At 43.8% G+C, this 16,997-nt stretch overlaps 1 protein-coding gene across 2 annotated transcripts in view; it reads left to right on the plus strand.

Moving 5' to 3' along the window:
• The first annotated feature begins 5,456 nt into the window (after positions 1-5,456).
• SLC25A42 (solute carrier family 25 member 42) overlaps positions 5,457-16,997 on the plus strand; it is a 79,289-nt gene continuing 67,748 nt past the window's right edge. Inside the window, exon 1 of one of the 2 annotated variants that reach the window (XM_033956371.1) lies at positions 5,457-5,567. The gene's annotated coding sequence lies outside the window, so the exon portion shown is untranslated. Of the gene's footprint in view, positions 5,568-5,672; positions 5,846-16,997 lie in introns of those variants that run through there. The other variant, XM_033956372.1, reaches the window with a different exon arrangement.

Below are 16,997 nucleotides of genomic sequence, written 5' to 3' on the forward strand. Positions count from 1 at the left end.
CAAGGGGTGGTGATGAACAGCCAAGGAAAAAGAAAGACAGAAAAAAAGAAAGCGGCTAAGGAGAGAGAGAGAGAAAAAGAAATAAAGAGAGACACACACACACATATATTCTAGCACCCGTTAATGTAACGGGCTATAAGACTAGTATTTTTATAAATTTAGTATATGTCCCTCTTTGTATTGCTATTGCTCGTTCCATTTTAAATATATAACATAATGTATTCCACCAAAATGTATAACTAAGGTTACTGTGATTCTTCCAGTTATTGGTTATGTGTTGGATGGTATGTTAATTATCATTTATATTTGGGGGGGTTTCAAAGATGTCAAGGCAGATGACTTTAAAATATGCAATGTCATCTCAGTAGCTATAAAAAATAGACAAATATAGATAGCAGATATAAATTCTCAAAACTGCACATTTTGATCACTAAATTGAAAATAAAATCATTTTTCCTACCTTTGCTGTCTGGTGATTTCATGAGTCTCTGGTTGCGTTTCCTTCTGACTGTGCATCCTTTCTTTCATTTCTTTCTTTCTGCACTCAGGCCCAACAATTGTCCCTTTCTATTCCCTCCCTCCTTCCTTCCTATGTCCTCAGTGCCTCCTTCCTATGTCCTTAGTGCCCCTTCCTGTGTCCTTAGTGCCCCTTCCTATATCTTTAGTGTCCTCGGTGCTTCCTTCCTATGTCCCCCTCACTGCCTTCCAGCCTTTGTCTCCACTCCCTCCCCTATGCTTTGGCATCTCTCTCTTCTCCTTTCCTTCCTTCCTTCCTACTCCACCCCGTGGTCTGGCATCTCTATGTCCTTCCCATCTCTCTCTCCTTCCATCTCCCCCTCCCACTCCATTATCTGGCATCTCTTCTTCCTTTCTCTCCTTCCTTCTTCCTGGACTGGCATCTGTCTCCTCCCCCTCCCCCCATATACCCTGACATCTCCCCCCCCCTCCATGGTCTGGTAGCTCCTTTCCTTTCCCTCCCTCCCATGGTCTTGGCATCTCTTTCCCTGGTCTTCCTTCTCCCCTCCCCCTCCCTTGGGTGCAGCAACAGCATTCCTCTTCCCATCCCTCCCATCGGCAGAGTCGCAAGCTTCCCTCCATTGCTGACCTATCTTCCATAGATCAGTGACAAAGGGAAGCTTACAACTTGCTGCTCTTCCTTGCTTCAGGCCTTCCTCGTTGCTGGGTCCTGCCTTCGCAGAAACAAAAAGTAGGCAGGACCCGGTAGTCAAGAAGGTCCGAAGCAAGTTGTAAACTTCCCTCCATTGCTAGCCTGTCTCCCTTAACTTCCCTCCGTCGCTGCCCGTAGCGAACTCCTGCTCCGGGGCTCGAAATGTGCGTGCCGGCTTCCCTTCTCTTCTCCTCCCCCCCCGGGACGTAACTTCCAGTTTCGGAGGGAAGAGAAGGGAAGCCGGCACGCACACGTTAGAGCCCCAGAGCGTGGGTTCAATTTGAATGCTGGAGTCAGCCTGGGAAGGAGTATTGGCGGCAGCAGCAGGATTAGCCGGGCGCGGAGAACACTGCGGGGGTTTGGCGCTGGAGGAACCGTCCCTGTCCCCCGCGCACAGCTTCGGGACGCTGTAACCTGAAAACGGGTTCCTGAAGCAGTTGTTCGGGACAACGGGACGTTCGGGACAACGGGACGGTCAGTCCACCAACAGGACGGTCCTGTTGAAAACGGGAGATATGGTCACCTTAGGTATAAATGATTATTCAAACTAAACAGAATAGGGACTTGGGATAACTTCAGATCTGAGGCTGATAATGTAAATTGTTCGTTAAACACACAGTTAAATATAAAGAGGCTGAGGGCTCATTTAAAATATGGTATAATTTCATTAAATAACAATATATAGGGCTAAAGGATAATCATTAACTTACATATTCATTATTTAAAAAAAATATGGTACAAAGTGTACCCTAACATTAATTTTTTTTTTGTAGTTGTACTGTTGTTATTTGCTCAAAACCCTCTAACCAATTTTTGTGCCTTCATATAGTAATAATAAAGTAGGAGGGTGGTATATCATATGATGTAAACCAGTGGTCTCAAACTCAAACCCTTTGCAGGGCCACATTTTGGATTTGGAGGTACTTGGAGGGCCTCAGAAATAAATAGTTAATGTCTTATTAAAGAAATGACAATTTTGCATGAGGTAAAACTCTTTATCTATATATATAAAGTCGGAGGTATGTATGTGTGTGTGTGTGTATGTGTGTATGTGCCGCGATCACGCAAAAACGGCTTGACCGATTTGAATAAAACTTGGTATGCAGATCCCTCACTACCTGGGATGATATGTTCTGGGGGTCTCGCGGCCCACCTGCACACGTGGGCGAAGCTACAAACATAAAATCAGATTTCACCCATTCATGTCAATGGAAAAAATGTAAAAAGCTGCCATTCTCACAGTAATTCAAAACGGCTTGACCGATTTGAACGAAACTTGGTATGCAGATCCCTTACTACCTGGTGTGATAAGTTCTGGGGGTCTCGCGGCCCACCTGCACACGTGGGCAGAGATACAAACAGAAAATCAGATTTCACCCATTCATGTCAATGGAAAAAATGTAAAAAGCTGCCATTCTCACAGTAATTCAAAACGGCTTGACCGATTTGAACGAAACTTGGTATGCAGATCCCTTACTACCTGGTGTGATAAGTTCTGGGGGTCTCGCGGCCCACCTGCACACGTGGGCGGAGCTACAAACAGAAAATCAGATTTCACCCATTCATGTCAATGGAAAAAATGTAAACAGCTGCCATTCTCACAGTAAATCAAAACCGGCTTGACTGATTTGAACAAAACTTGGTATGCAGATCCCTCACTACCTGGGGTGATATGTTCTGGGGGTCTCACGGCCCACATGCACACGTGGGCGGAGCTACAAACATAAAATCAGATTTCACCCATTCATGTCAATGGAAAAAATGTAAAATGCTGCCATTCTCACAGTAATTCCAACTACCTGGGGTGATATGTTCTGGGGGTCTCGCGGCCCACCTGTACACGTGGGCGGAGCTACTAACAGAACATCAGATTTCACCCATTCATGTCAATGGAAAAAATGTAAAACGCTGCCATTCTCACAGTAATTCAAAAACGGCTTGACCGATTTGAACAATACTTGGTATGCAGATCCCTCACTACCTGGGGTGATATGTTCTGGGGGTCTCGCGGCCCACCTGCACACGTGGGCGGAGCTACAAACAGAAAATCTTTTTTCACCCATTCATGTCAATGGAAAGGATGTAAAAAGCTGCCATTCTCACAGTAATTCCAACTATAAAACACTTTATATGACACTATAACCACTAGGTCTTTAAATGCACAACTTATATCCTTTCAGGGAGCTATGATTCATAAACACTTATCACCTGATAGTATAACTTTCTATCAGCTTTGTTGCATCCCTTAGTCTGTTGATATTATATGGGATCCTCAGCGCCACCACTCAGAGTGCTCTAAGTTCTGTCTCTATTTGTCTTTAGTTGTCTAAACAATAGTTGATAGCTTTTGTTTTATTCCTAGGGGTAAGGCCTTGATAAAGCTCAAGGAGCGAAACATGTCGGTGTTATGTTTCCCCTAGCCAGAGACCACAAGTCAAAGCTAAGTACTTAAATAATTTATTACTACAAAAAAATATATATATAAAAACAAAATATTACAAAAGCAATATATAAGCGTATGAGATTGATACTAAATAAAGGGAACCAATGAGGAGCTGGCACATAAAGCTTAGAGCTATGAAATCCATTTGAGCTCTGAGTGGTGGCGCTGAGGATCCCATATAATATCAACAGACTAAGGGATGCAACAAAGCTGATAGAAAGTTATACTATCAGGTGATAAGTGACTATAACCACTAGGGACATCTTTTCTATTCTACCACGGACACCATACATATAGAGTTTGTATGTTCTAACTTTGTTTGTAACTGTTTCCTTCATGCACCCCAGTTCATAATGTTATTACATTACATGAGTACTCACATATGCTGAACTAGGCACACAGGTTCCATTCTGAACCGGGAAAAAACTGCATGGAGTTTCTTTTCAATCTGAGTTTCCACATATTGAGTTGTTTAAATCAATACTGAAACTTTTGGATGCCACTTATTCCAACAGATCTTCCTTTTCAGTTTAAGAGATTGCTAATTCCAGTGAGACTTGCATTCATTCACCACTATAAAGTATCTTTATTTGAATCCATTTACAGTGTTATTGCTATAATTAAATACCCGTGCAACGCCGGGGCATCAGCTAGTAATTTATAAATCTTTCCTTTTGGCTATGTCTTAATAATAATATTGTCATTTATAGCTAAAGAGACAGATGATCAAGAAACTGTTTTATATTACTTTTGTGATTATGATAAACATACCGAGGGCCTCAACATAAGAACATAAGAAATGTCTCTGCTGGGTCAGACCCGAGGTCCATCATGCCCAGCAGTCCGCTCACGCGGCAGCCCAACAGGTCCCGGACCTGTGTAGTAATCCTCTATCCCCATTTCCAGTAGGAATTTATCCAATCCTTTCTTGAACCCCAGTACCGTACTCTGCCCTATTACGTCCTCTGGAAGCGCATTCCAGGTGTCCACCACACGTTGGGTAAAGAAGAACTTCCTAGCATTTGTTTTGAATCTGTCTCCTATCAGCTTTTCCGAATGCCCTCTTTTGTTATTAGAAAGTTTGAAAAATCTGTCCCTCTTTACTCTCTCTATGCCCTTCATGATCTTATAAGTCTCTATCATATCTCCTCTAAGTCTCCTCTTCTCCAGGGAAAAGAGACCCAGCTTCTCCAATCTCTCAGAATATGACAGGTTTTCCATACCTTTTATCAGACGTGTCGCTCTCCTCTGAACCCTCTCGACTAACGCCATATCCTTCTTAAGGTACGGCGACCAATATTGGACGCAGTACTCCAAATGCGGGCGCACCATCGCCCGATACAACGGCAGGATAACTTCTTTCGTTCTGGCTATAATACCCTTTTTGATTATACCAAGCATTCTATTTGCTCTCTTAGTGGCCGCTGCACACTGTGCCGACGGCTTCATTGTCATGTCCACCATTACCCCAAGTCCCTTTCCTGGGTACTCTTATTCAATAACATCCCTCCCATTGTATAGTACCTGGCGGGCCGCATGTGGCCCCCGGGCCGCGTGTTTGAGACCACTGATGTAAACATAGGACCTCTCATAACATACGTTACTGATAGTCACATCGTCATCTTCTGCCTTCTGATCTGGGACTTGTAGTTTTACTGCCGCAAGGAACTAGAACCGCCTGGCCTATCAGGAGCCAGTTCACCTCAGCATTAGTATTAGCTCCTCCTCCTCTCCATTCCGGTTGGTTGGAAGTCGGCTCTTTCCCTCCTCGGCGGCCAACTACCTGGTTTCATACATCTTCATCCTACCCTTCTGCCTCTGCTACGTCACAAGGCTGGGAGCCAATGAAAGAGGGGGCGGGGCCGTCTTATACTTTTCGCCGCTTTTTTTTTTTTTTTTGCGACCGCTTCAGAGGGCGGTGGTGGTCGTGGGGGAAGAGTCAGATTTGCTCTCTTGGTAAGTAGTGGAACGTCGTTTTCCTCGCGTCACCTTTACCTTACCGTGAGGAGCGGCGCTCAAGATTTATAAGTGCCAGAATGCGGTGGGTCTCCGGTGGTTCGTGGTGCCGGTAGGCGTCTCGTTCTTGGGCCGGGACGGGGCCGTAGGAGCGTGTCTCCCTAGACTGGAACTGGGTGAACTTCTCTAGTAGAAAACGTCCAGGCCCCTGACTTAAGGGTTTGCACGTTTTCTCAGCCTAAGATAAATAAAGGACACACGTGTACCGCCCTGAGGAGGTAATGTTAGAAAATCTGAGGCCGGGAGGAGGCATCTGGTTGTTTTCATAAATTGGTGTGGGCAGTGTTGGAAGCTTCTGATGTACAGTATTTTCATTTGGCTGCACAGTACTTTTTAGTACTGTGAACTGATCGTTCATAATACTGTACTGTGTTCGTATGTATATAAATTTTCCTTTCCACTGTAGAATTCAAGGTGACGTACAGTACATTGACTGTAAAAATGATAAACCTTTAAAAGCTCTATAGCATAAAAGAGGCTGCAATTCCATTTCCCCACTCCACACCTTCAGATCATTCTTAACCCTCCCCCTTCCCCATTGGCATGCTTTGTGTCATTCATTTATATGTTCTGATAATTTGCTCATTCCATTTGTCAGAACTGATTAAGGGAGTGCTTGTTCAGGAGACCTGGATAAGAAATCTGTTATTTATTTAATTCGATTTCTATTCTGTCCTCCCAGTAGCTCAGAAAGGGTTACAAGCCAACATTCACATTACAATGATTATACATTAGGATAGTACAATGACTATACACTTCCTCCGAAGAATCTGCGGATTCAGTTATTTGTGATTTTTAAACAAAAAAAAAATTGTAATTTTTCAGGTTATTTTAAGCCCTATAAGCCCCCCTTAAGCCTTATCTGGTGGTCTAGTGACGGGAGCTCAAGGCAGCCATTTCTTATCAGCGATCTGCACGGGGCAGGAGCGTGGGAAGATCGCTCCTGCCCCTAAAACCCGCTAGACCACCAGGTAGGGCTTAAAATATCCGGGGGGGGGGGGGAGAGAAGTGGGGATTAGAGGCAGAACCGGCCTGAATATTATTCGCGGGCCAGCTCTGCCCCTAACCCCTGTGGATACGGAGGGAGAAGTGTACAGCTGCTTTTTAGTTGAAGAGGAAGGTCTTCACCACTTTCCGGAAGGTCATCAATGAGTTCTGTAATCTGATTTGCGTTGGTTTAAGATTTGAGGGATGAAGTGGGCTTTCTTTGCTTCTAGGATGGCAGCTTTGTAGGTGGTAGATGTGTTTGTCCAGTGTGCTTTGGATTCTGCATTTGGGTGTTTGATCCAGTTTCTTTCTGCTTTCCTCAGTGATATTTTTATGGATCGGAGGTCGCTGGTTTACCAGGGAGCTGGTGTTTTGTTAGTGGCTATTTGTTTTTAACTGAACTGCTCAATTGGACACAAGCACACTTTTAAACCAGCAGTCCCTGTGTGGGTGCCCATTAAGCTGCTAGTTTCGCTCTAGGCGTGTAAAAAGTACATGGAAAATGACATATGATGTGAAAGGTTCAAAAATATTATTTTTTTATTAATTATTCATATTAATTCTCAAAAGGTTATTACGTCACCGGGAGATCTTTACAGATGCCAAACGCTGGCCTTCCTGACAAAGATCTCAACTCGATAATTCGTCGCTCCCCAATATGTACCTTTTGTCCTGCATGACATCATTACTTGTCAACCAATCCATTAACAGAGGCTGTCCTTAAATTTGGACAAAGAACTTACATTACATTAGTGATTTCTATTCCGCCAATACCTTGTGGGTCAAGGCAGATTACATCAAAATTAACAATAATTACATTAAAAGTTTGCAGGAACAGCATAAGCGATGTCATAATATTTCTTAAGGTAATGAATGTTGGGTAAAGAGTTACCAAAGGGAGGTCGAGGTCTTAAGGAGATAAGAATTGGGTGAATTAGAAGCATTTTAGACTACGTTGCGTAGATAGAAGAACATTAGAGAGTACTAAGGGTATAGAGAGGGTTGGGTAGGGATTGGTCGTGCTAGATGGGTTTTATGTGTTTTTTGAAGAGTTTGGTTTTAATATCTTTCTTGGAGGTTTTGTAGCTTGTGGTCGAAGATAACAGAGTGGTGATTTCTCTCTACAGTTTAGCTGCTTTGGAGGCTATTAGGTTGTCATATAGTTTTTTTTCGTTTGGCATTTTTGGATGAAATAAGTTTCAGAAATCATATTTTTGTTTACATTCATTTCTGAATATGCATCATTACATATCCATATGCATTATTACATATCCAAAGAAACTTTGAATCCCAAACTGTTGAAAAGTTCTTGTCTCTCCCTGTCAGCACCATAGAAAGGAGAAGGGATATTCCCCCTGCTCTGAAAAACTGGCAGTTTCAAGTTTCACTGACACACAGATTCAGAAACCCCAGATGTTGCCTCCCAGGCTGCCTTTAAGTTTCTTTAGGTTTCAAATATATAAAATATGTTTTTTTTCATGAGGCATCATTGGAATACTTTGTGACATTCTGTATAATGCATCTTCAGAATTATATAAATAAGGTGGAGTGGTCCAGAGGGCTACTACAAAATTGGTTAGTGATTGTTGTCTTAAAGCATATGTAGACAGACTTAGAGACCTCAATATGTATACTCTAGAACAGGGGTGCCCACACTTTTTTGGCTTGCGAGCTACTTTCAAAATGATCTACCAACAATAAAATTTTAAAAAACACAAAGCACACTGTGGGCAGAGAAAATGTTAATTATCATTTATATTCAGGGTTTTTTTTCAAAGAGGTCAAGACTGATGACTTTAAAATATGCAATGTCGCCTCAGTAACAACTATGCAAAAATAGTCAAATATACCCACTCATGTTTTACTAAACCACGATAGCGGTTTTTAGCACAGGGAGCTGCGCTGAATGCCCTGCATTGCTCCCGAAGCTCAAAGGCTCCCTGCACTAAAAACCGCTATCATGGTTTAATGAAAGGGGGCCATAGTGCAAAATATAGACAGCAGATATAAATTTGGACACATTTTGATCACTAAATTTAAAATAAAATCATTTTCCTACCTTTGCTGTCTAGTGATTTCATGAGTCTCTGGTTGCACTTCTTCTGACTGTGCATCCAATCTTTATTTCTTACTGCCTGCCTTTCTTTCTTTCTGCCTCCTGCATGCTTCCTCTCCTCCAGACCTCATTCCATTCCCCAGCCAACATCTCTCTCTGTCCCTCCATGATTCCAACTTTTTCTTCCTCTCTCCCTGTTCCCTCCCCTTTCTTTCTTTCTCCCTGCCCCCCAAGCCACCACCACCGATTTAACCCTGCTTTCCCGCTGCCGCAAAAGTCAGGTCCATGCAAGCACTGGTATCAGAGAGGAAGTTCTGGGCCAGCCAGGCAGCGATTGGCTGGCCCGGAACTTCCTCTCCAATGTTAGAATTGATGTGGGGTGGGGGGAGGGAGGGGAGAAAGGCTGTGGATCCGGCACTTGTACACTTCTGGCCTGGCGTTGGTGAAGCAGGGAGAACAGAAAGTAAAGGCAATGCGAGGCAATCGACTCATGTTGCCTTTGTGATCTACTGGTAGATCGCGATTGACCTTTTGGGCACCCCTGCTCTAGAACAAAGGGAGAGAAGAAATATAGAAACATAGAAACATGATGGCAGATAAAGGCCAAATGGCCCTTCTAGTCTGCCCATCCTTAGAAACCATTATCTCATTCTTTCTCTGAGATCTCACATGCCTATCCAGGCCCTCTTGAATTCAGACAGTCTCTGTCTCCACCACCTCTTCTGGGAGACTATTCTACGCATCTGTAAAATAGTATTTCCTTAGATTACTCCTGAGCCTATCACCTCTTAACTTCATCCTATGCCCTGTCATTGCCGTTTCCTTTCAAATGAAAGAGACTCAACTCATGCGCAGTTACATTACGTAGGTACCATATTTAAACGTCTCTATCAAATATCTCTGTGGCCTTTTTCAAATGAAGGAAAACTCCAGAATGAGTGGACATAGGATGAAGTTAAGAGGTGCTAAGCTCAGGAATAATGCTGTCCATTTCACCAATTTGAATCAATTCACTTCAGTGAATCAATTCATTATCTGAGAAAATCAGACTCACTGATTCGGTGACCAACACCCCTCTTCCCCCCCCCTAGTGAAACCTGACATACTGCCAAGGCCTCCTAAAGCAGCCACAGTAGCATTGTTCTGAATGAGCTGCTTGCAGCCTGCCCTCTGCAATGTCACTAAGTAGCTCGTTCAGAGCCATGAGTAGCTCTCAGAGCAATGCTGCTGCTAACAGTCCACTACTGCTATAGGAGGCCTTGGAGGTATGTCCAGGTCTCATGGTGGGACAGTCAGTGGAGTGCTGCTACACAGGGGATGGGAGGGAGGGTTTTAAATATACTGCACACTAGAAACATAGAAACATAGAAGATGACGGCAGAAAAGGGCTACAGCCAATCAAGTCTGCCCACTCTGCTTACCCACCCCCTGTCTATGCCCTAATGACCCAATTTCCTTATCTTGACCCTCGTAGGGATCCCACATGGGTATCCCATTTATTCTTAAAGTCTGGCACGCTGTCTGCCTCGATCACCTGCACTGGAAGCTTGTTCCAATGATCAACCATTCTCTCTATGAAGAAATACTTTCTGGTGTCGCCATGAAATTTTCCGCCCCTGAGTTTGAGCGGGTGCCCTCTTGTGGCCGAGGGTCCCTTGAGAAAGAAAATATCATCTTCCACTTCGACACGTCCCGTGAGGTACTTAAATGTTTCGATCATGTCTCCCCTCTCCCTACGTTCCTCAAGAGTGTAGAGCTGCAATTTGTTCAGTCTCTCTTCGTACGAGAGACCCTTGAGCCCCAAGATCATCCTGGTGGCCGTCCGTTGAACCGATTCAATTCTGCGCACATCTTTACTGTAATATGGCCTCCAGAATTGCACACAGTACTCCAGATGAGGTCTCACCATGGCCCTGTACAATGGCATTATGACTTCAGGCTTTCGGCTGACGAAACTTCTATTGATACAACCCAATATCTGCCTTGCCTTAGATGAAGCCTTCTCCACTTGATTGGCAGTTTTCATGTCTGCACTGATGATTACTCCTAAATCTCGTTCTGCTGAAGTCCTAGTTAAAGTTTCTCCGTTCAAGAAGTACGTCCTGCATGGATTTCCGCTTCCGAGGTGCATGACCTTACATTTCTTAGCATTGAAGCCTAGCTGCCAGGTTGAGGACCAACTTTCCAATGTAAGCAGGTCCTGCGCCATATAATTCTGTAAACTGCATTCACTTACTATATTACATAGTTTGGCGTCATCGGCGAATAGTGTTATTTTACCTTGAAGCCCTTGAGTCAGATCCCCTATGAATATGTTGAAAAGGAGTGGACCCAGGACCGAGCCCTGCGGCACTCCACTGGTCACCTCCGATGTTTTAGAGAGGGTACCATTAACCACCACCCTCTGAAGTCTGCCACTCAGCCAATCATTGACCCATGCAGTTAGTGTCTCTCCTAACCCCATCGATTCCATCTTGCTTAGCAGCCTGCGGTGCGGGACACTGTCAAAAGCTTTACTGAAGTCCAGGTACACGACGTCCAAAGACTCTCCCAAGTCCAACTTTCTTGTTACCCAGTCAAAGAAGCTGATGAGATTGGATTGGCAGGACCTACCCTTGGTGAATCCATGCTGACTGGGATCCCGAAGATTCCCTTCATTCAAGATCATGTCCAATTTGCTTTTAATTAGTGTTTCCATGAGTTTGCACACTATTGATGTGAGACTCACCGGTCTATAATTCGCAGCCTCTGCCCTGCAACCCTTTTTATGCAGAGGAACGACATTAGCTAATTTCCAGTCCAGGGGAACTTTCCCCTTACTTAGGGAGAGATTGAATAGCTCAGCCAACGGTTTCGCCAGGACATCGCTCAATTCTCTGAGCATTCTTGGGTGCAAATTGTCTGGTCCCATGGCTTTGTTCACCTTGAGTCTTGCCAGTTCACTGTAAACTTCACCTGGTGTGAACTCAAAATTCTGAAACGGGTCTTCTGCGCTTTGTGTTGCCTTCAACTGCGGACCGTGTCCCGGTGCCTCACAGGTGAAGACTGAGCAGAAGTATTCATTCAGTAGTTCGGCTTTATTGGAATCTGCTTCCACATAACTTCCGTCCGGTCTTCTAAGGCGTACTATCCCGCCTGTTTTCCTTTTTCTGTCACTAATATACCTGAAGAAGGATTTGTCCCCCTTTTTAATGTTTTTTGCCAGAATTTCTTCCACTCGAAGTTTTGCCTCCCTAACTGCCATTTTGACCGCTGTAGACCTGGTCCTATATTCTACTTTTGCCTCTCTTTTCTCCGTGCGTTTGTAGGAGAGAAACACTTTTTTTCTTCTCCTTAATGAGGTGCGAGATCTCCGCGGTGAACCATTGGGGTTTATTGTTTCTTTGTCGTTTATTTACTGATTTTATGAAGCGGCTAGTTGCTTCATGTATGGTTGATTTCAGTGTTAACCACTTAGCTTCTACATCATCGGTCTCCGCTTGGTCCTGCAGCGTTTGATGGACGAAATCTCCCATGCGTGCGAAGTCTGTGCCCCGGAAATTGAGTACCTTTGTTTTCGTGTTTGATCTAGGGAAGCCTTTCCTAAGGTTGAACCATACTATGTTGTGGTCGCTGGAGGCTAGCGTATCTCCTACTGAGACCTCTGAGATGCTTTCCCCGTTGGTGAGTACCAGGTCGAGGATCGCCTGGGCCCTAGTGGGCTCCGTTACCATTTGTTTGAGACGTGCTCCCTTTATGGAGGTTAAGAGCCTCCTGCTACCGCTGGTTGTCGCTGAAAATGAGTTCCAGTCTGCATCAGGCATATTGAAGTCCCCTAGCAGTACAGCTTCTCCTCGTAGAGTGATATTCTCTATATCTTCAATTAATTCTGCGTCCATGTCTTCCAGTTGTCTTGGGGGTCTGTATACCACACCTAGATACAGGCATTTTTCTCTGCCTCTTGCCAGGTTTACCCAGAGGGACTCCCCGGTGTACTTGACATCTGTGATCCTGGTGGTTTTGATGTCCTCTTTAATGTATAGAGCTACCCCCCCTCCTAACCTGCCCTCTCTGTCCTGACGAAGTAGATTGTAGCCCGGTATAGCCATATCCCACCCATGTGAGTCCGTGAACCAAGTTTCAGATATTGCCACCACATCTAGGTCGGCATTCCTTATTTCAAACTCCAATTCTAGAATTTTGTTACCTAAACTGTGTGCATTGACATACATGGCCCTCCATATCTTGTGTTTGCTAAGTCCCTGTGAGGCATATCCTACCCGAGTCGGTGTGACTCCCAAAGAACTGTTTGCAATGTGGGTACTTACCTTGGACATGGAAGCGGAGTTTCGACTCACCTCATCAGGATAATTCCTTTCTGCACTAATATGTGAATGGGTACCTTCCCCCGACTTACCTAGTTTAAAGCCCTGTGAAGCAGGCGGGCTAGTCGGTGTCCGATGACGTTCTTACCCCTACTGGTCAGATGGAGTCCATCTGGTCCCTGAAGTCCTTGTAGCGCTTCCCCATGGTTTAGGAATCCGAAGTTCATATCCCGGCACCATCCCTGTAGCCACTCGTTTGTCCTCAGGATACGTTCATCTCTGGCTCTTCCCTTGCCTCTAACTGGGAGGATCGATGAGAAAACCACCTGTGCTCCTGTCCGCTTCAGCCTCTCACCCAGTGCTCCAAAGTCTCTGGTGATGGTCTCCGGTGTGTTCCTGGCAGTGTCGTTGGTTCCTATGTGGACAAGAAGCATAGGAAAGTGGTCTCGGGGCGTGAGTAGTCTATCCAGACTGGCGGTGACATCTCGTATCCTGGCTCCAGGCAGACGGCAGACCTCCCTAGATTGCATATCCGGTCTGCAAATTGGTCCCTCGGTGCCCCTCAGCATGGAATCCCCGATGACTATTACTCTGCGCTTCTTTGGGGGGAGCCGGTCAGTTGTCCCTGGAGATGGAGCTGTGTGTTGGGCCTGCTCCTGTTCCTGCTCCTGTTCAAGTTTAATAATAATTTGATTAATCGCTTAATCTAAATTCTAAGCGATGTACATGCTGATAAAATTACAATATAAGGGGGATAATAAATAAGACTAACAAGACTATTGACAAATTTAACAAAACTAAAAACAGGGGAGAGATGGGGAAAAGTTACAATTTGTGTGAAAGTTGAAAAAACAAGTAAGGTGGACACGTAAGGAAAGGGGAGTAAAAAAAATTGTAAAAAGAAAGATAAAATTAGTTCAAAGACTAAAAAGTTAGTATAGAAAAGCCTCTTATGATTAGTTTATGAAGGCATCTTTAAAGAGGAAAGTCTTCAGTTTACTTTTAAATTTTTCTATATTAGTTTCTTCCCTTAAATAGCTGTGGAGGGAATTCCAGGTTTGGGGAGCTGTAACTGAAAAGATCAATTGTCTTCGAGTATTTATAATTTTAAGGGAGGGGATAGTTAGCAAATGCTGTTCAGCGGATCTTAAAGTTCTATTAGCGGTGTAAGGGATTAGTAACTTATAGATAAAAGCTGGGGTTTTAGAAAGAAGAGATTTAAATGTAAGTAAACATATTTTATATATTATCCGATGTGCCACTGGAAGCCAGTGGGCTTCCTTAAGAAGGGGTGTAACGTGGTCGAACTTCTTAGCTTTAAAAATGAGCTTAATGGACGTATTTTGGATGATCTGTAGACGTTTGATTTCTTTTTGAGCTATTCCATTGAACAGCGCATTACAATAGTCTATTTTAAAAATTGCGAGAGAGTGGATGAGGATATTAAGAGAATTAGCGCAAAGAAATTGGGAAACAGAGCAAATTTGTCGAAGCCTGAAAAAAGAAGATTTAATAATGCTACTGATGTGATCATGATAAGAAAGTTTGTGATCAAAAATAATTCCTAGAATTTTAGTGTGATATACTTCTTGTAACGGAAGGCTCTTGATAGTAATCGGAAGGTTAAGTTTTAAGTTATCCTTCCAGGGAAAAAGCATCACATTTGATTTGTTGATGTTTAGTGCTAATTTATTATTATTCAGCCAGTGATGTATTTTATCAAGTTTCGTATTAATTGACGGTATGTCCAAAGGGTTATTGATGTCTATGGGATGTAAAAGTTGAATATCGTCGGCGTAGGCAAATACGTTAAAGCCGATGGATTGACAAAGAGTCAACAAAGGGGCGAGAAAGATGTTGAACAGAAGTGGAGACAGTATAGAACCTTGAGGAACGCCATATGTTGTAATGAAATTATCAGAAGTTTCATTGTTGAAGAACACAAATGAGGCAGTTCCTTCCTGAAGAATCTGGAATCTGTTCCGCAGGGCGAGTTGAGGGGTTGAAGTATAGCTGCCCTGTTTGTAAGAAGAAGGAGAAGATGAAGAGATTGAAAAAAGGGGGGGGGTCTCCTATGTTTGCTATCCAATTCACTAAAAAAAAAAAAAAATTGGACTCGCTGATTTTAGTGAGTCCTTCAGTCTCTTGTCTGGATCTCCTAAAGCAGCAATAGTGGTGGTGGAGGCCAGCGGGGAGAGACAGGTAGTGAACAGGCCGCTCCTGGTCTGCCCTACCAGAGCCTTCTCTTTGCCGTGTCACTGATGACATCATTGATGATGCAGCAGAGGGCAGCCCTGGCGGGTAGGCCACGAACAGCCTGTTCACTACTTGTCTCTGCCCACTGGTCTCCACCACCGCTGCTGTTGCTTTAGGAGACCCAAACATTGAGATCTCATAGGGGGGGTTGATTGGGAAAAGCTGTACAGAATAGGAGGGATGGAAGGCTGCTGCACAGGGGGGGGTGGAAGGGAGGGATAGAAAGCTGATACACAAGGGGTGAGAGAGGGATGGAAAGCTGCTGCACATGGAAGGAGAGAGGAGAAAGGAAGAATTGTTGGGCATGGGGTGGAGGAGATGAAGGGAGAGATGCAATAAAAAGGTAGAAAGGGGTGAGAGGGATGAGTCCTGCATATGGTAGAGGGAAGGGAGACATGCATGGAAAAGAGAGAGAGGGAGAAATGTTGGAAGTAGGGTGGAGGGCAGGGAGAAATGGTGCATGGGGAAAGAGAGAAATGCTGCACATGATAATTGAGGAGAGGAAGAGAGAGATGCTGCATGGAGGAGAATAGAAAGGCTTGACCCAGGGTACAATGCAGGGAGCGAGTGAAAGAGAGGGATGGTAGACAGTGGGAAAGAAACTGAAATGTTGGATATAGCAGTGGAAAGGAAGGTACAGAAATGGAAGATGAATGGTGAGCATGGAGAAAGAAGAAAACATCAAATGGGCAGGAGACCCTGATGAGTGAGTTTAACAGAAGACAAACAGAAACCAGAACCTGGGATCAACATGATTTGAATAATAAAATGACCAGACTACAAAAATTAGGAAAAATAATTTGATTTTCTGTTTTGTGATTACAATATGTCAGATTTGAAATGTGTATCCTGCTAGAGCTGGTGTTAGACAGCGAGCATGAGCTAGGACCTAACAGAGAGAGGAAAAGTCTTTATTGTTTATTTTGTTTAACACAACAGTGCCGGAGTGGGGGTGGGAGAGGGAAAAGGGGGTGTGGGTGGGTGGAAAGGCTACAAAATAAGCCCACCAGGATGTTTGGAAAAAAAAAAATGCCCAAGTGGGCAGGAAAATTGAATTAAAAAATCGATTCAATAGATCGAATTGAAAATTTTTCCCTGAATCCTGCAGCACTACTCAGTAGTAATCTGAAATATTTTTTTTTTTTAACAGAAAGGATGGTATGTATGGAATAGTCTTCCTGTAGAGGTGGTGGAGACAAACTGTATGAATTCATGGAATAGGCATGTGAGATCTCTTAGGGAGAGGAGATGGGGAATGCTGTGGATGGGCAGACTGGATAGGCCATTTTAGAATTTATCTGCCGTCATGTTTCTGTTTAAAGAGCAGCTGCAGTGAAAGCATAGGAAAAAAAAAAAGGTCGTCTTGACAGTATACAAATTCAGACAATGTGTTTATATATATATGTGTACGTACATACAGATGAAACAAAGTTTACATGTGTGATTGCCAAGTATTTTTAAGTTATTCTGGCAAGACTGGTGCAGAAGTGATCTTAATTGTTGAGTTGATTTGTTAAAATCTTGGTGGGGGCCAGAAATGTAAGGGTAAAAGTTGGTCTAGGGGTGCTTAAATACCTTTGCCCTAGGCCTGCCACAAGTGCACAACAATATCAAAACGCAACTGTTCCTAGAATATAAATGCTTTCCTATGAAGTATAAACCAAATCTGGGCAGGTATTTGATGTTGTTTTTCTCCCTGTGTAGGGGTACTATGTAACATGTTACCAAAAATTCTACTGTGTTCAAAGTTAAAATCAAAACAAACCC

Source organism: Geotrypetes seraphini, chromosome 8 (genome assembly GCF_902459505.1).
Source record: "Geotrypetes seraphini chromosome 8, aGeoSer1.1, whole genome shotgun sequence".
Classification (NCBI taxonomy): Eukaryota; Metazoa; Chordata; class Amphibia; order Gymnophiona; family Dermophiidae; genus Geotrypetes; species Geotrypetes seraphini.